We start from the raw sequence: 2,778 nt of genomic DNA, 5'->3' as shown, positions 1-2,778 counted from the left end.
GAGACCAAAATGTAACTCTTTGGCATAAATTCGACTCTTTGTGTTTGGAGGGAGAGAAATGCTGAATGCTACAATCCCAAGAACACCATCCCCACCGTCAAACACGGAGGTGGAAACATTATGCTTTGGGGTTGTTTCTCTGCTAAGGGTACAGGACGACTTCACTGCATTGAGGGGCCAATGGACGGGGCCATGTACCGTAAGATCTTGGACGAGAACCTCCTTCCCTCAGCCAGAGCACTGAGGATGGGTCGTGGATGGGTCTTCCAGCATGACAATGACCCAAAACATACGGCCAAGGCAACAAAGGAGTGGCTCAAGAAGAAGCACACTAAGGTCATGGAGTGGCCTAGCTAGTCTCCAGACCTTAATCCTATAGAAAATTTGTGGAGGGAGCTGAAGCTTCGAGTTGCCAAGCAAAAGCCTTGAAACCTTCAGGATTTGGAGAGGATCTGTAAAGAGGAGTGGACCAAAATCCCTCCTGAGATGTGTGCAAACCTGGTGACCAACTACAAGAAAAGTCTGACTTCTGTGCTTGCCAACAAGGGTTTCTCCACCAAGTACTAAGTCATGTTTTGCTTGGGGATCAAATACTTATTTCCTTCGATCAAATGCAAATTAATTTATAACTTTATACAATATGTTTTTCTGGACTTTTTTTGTTGATATTCTGTGTCTATTTGTTAAAATAAAAGTACCATAAAAATTATAGACCGCTCATTTCTTTGTAATCGGGCAAACTAACAAAATCAGCAGGGGATCAAATAATTATTTCCCCCACTGTATATCATATCATTAGTGGGCTTGCTTCAGCAAGTCCAACCATTGTTCTTGCTCATACTTATTCTTATTATTCCAATTTCCTTACCGCTACTCCTCCTACAACTTTTAAGCGATTTACACCAATCCAACTTTAAAACTTGCAGAGATCTCTAATTCGCATTGCTTACATTTACATTTACATTATATAGCTAGCTAAGTAACTGGCAAGCCAACTATCAGTCATACTTATTATTTATTAGTTAGTGGGCTTGGTTCAGCAAGTCCAACTATTGTTCTTCCTCATACATGCTTCAGCTTATCTATCTATCTATCTATCTATCTGTCTATCTTTCTATCTATATATATCTAACCATCTCTCATCTATGTGGCTATCCTACTATCTTTTATCCATCTGTCCATACTATCTAATTTTCTTTCAAATACCTAGCCATCATCCTTTCTACCTATCACCAGAGCTAACCCTAACCCGACCTGACCTGGGCCCATTGAGATGAGGCTCAGCCTGAGCCTGGCAGTCAGTCCTGGCGCCAGGGGAAAGTAACTAAGTGGGCACTTGAAATTTCTGAGTTGGCTCAACTATAAGCAAAAAAAACCCCCCAAAAACCCTGATTTTAACTTAGTCATCACACAGGTTGGATAATTAACATACAATGTGTTTGCAGCCATAGATAGATGTCTTGCCAGTGGAGGGCAGGCTACTGTGCCGCTTTACAAAAAGAGAGCACATTTCAACAACATTTCAATGACTTATATAAATAAAATATAAACAATTCAAACTATTATACTCAAACATAGCCTATACAAAAATATATAGGTTATAGTTAGCTGGCACGTTCTTTAGGTAGGTAGATAGGTAGGTAGGTTGATTTACTCAAACTATGTTGCTGACGACCTGACGATAGCCCAGGCACCTGGCTTTCATTCAGTCAGCGGCTGGCTCACACTCATATATCAGACTGACCGACAAGGGGCAAAGTCAGATGAACGTCTTTCCAGAGTCCAGCCTTAGCCAATCAAATTATAACTTTTTTGAGCTGTATGTACACATTATAACCCTCATCATCAAAGTGAAAATAAACATTTTTAAAATTCTGGACAATTATTAAAAATTAATTAGTGAAATACCTGGTTTGGTTAAGTGATCAGCCCCTTAGACTATACCATTATAAACTTGCTCAGGTGCAACCAATCAACTTCCAGATCAAACACCAGGCTAATTGCCCCCCACCTGACATCAATTGTAGTGGTTTTGATTACTTCAGAATAAAACCAGCTGTTTCTTGAGGATTCCACAACTAGAAGTACATGGTTCTGCAAAGAATTCACCATGGTTGGAAAAGTACTTTCAAAAGGCCTCTGGGATAAAGTTGTAGGAAGGCACAAGTTAGGTGAAGGCTGCAAAAATATTTTGAAGGCTTTAGCTATCCCTCTGAGTACTGTTCAGAGCATCATTAAGAAGTGGAAGGCGTATGGCACCACCAACACCTTGCCTAGATCAGGCCGTCTGTCCAAACTGGATGACCGAGCCAGGAGAACATTGATCAGAGAAGCTACCAAGAGGCCAACGGCAACTTTGAAGGACTTACAAGTCTTTATGGCTGGGACTGGTCTGTCTGTGCATGTGACAACAATCTCACAAGCTTTACACAAAGCTGGCCTGTATGGCAGGGTAGCAAGAAAGAAGCCTTTTCTGAAAAAGTGCCACACTCAGTCTCGTTTGTGCTATGTAAAAACACACCTGGAAGATTCTGTTGCCATGTGGAAAAAGGTTTTATGGTCAGACGAGACTAAGATTGAACTTTTTGGACTGAACTCCAAGCGCTATGTTTGGTGAAAACCAAACACAGCACATCACCCAAAACACACCATACCTACTGCGAACCATGGTGGTGGCAACATTATGTTGTGGGGATGTTTCTCTTCAGCGGGGACTGGGCAATTGGTCAGGATTGAAGGGAAAATGGATGCTGCCAAGTTGCCAAATTCTTGAGGACA

Source organism: Argentina silus (genome assembly GCF_951799395.1).
Source record: "Argentina silus genome assembly, chromosome: 8".
Lineage (NCBI taxonomy): Eukaryota > Metazoa > Chordata > Actinopteri > Argentiniformes > Argentinidae > Argentina > Argentina silus.
Note: the sequence above shows the minus strand (reverse complement) of the source record.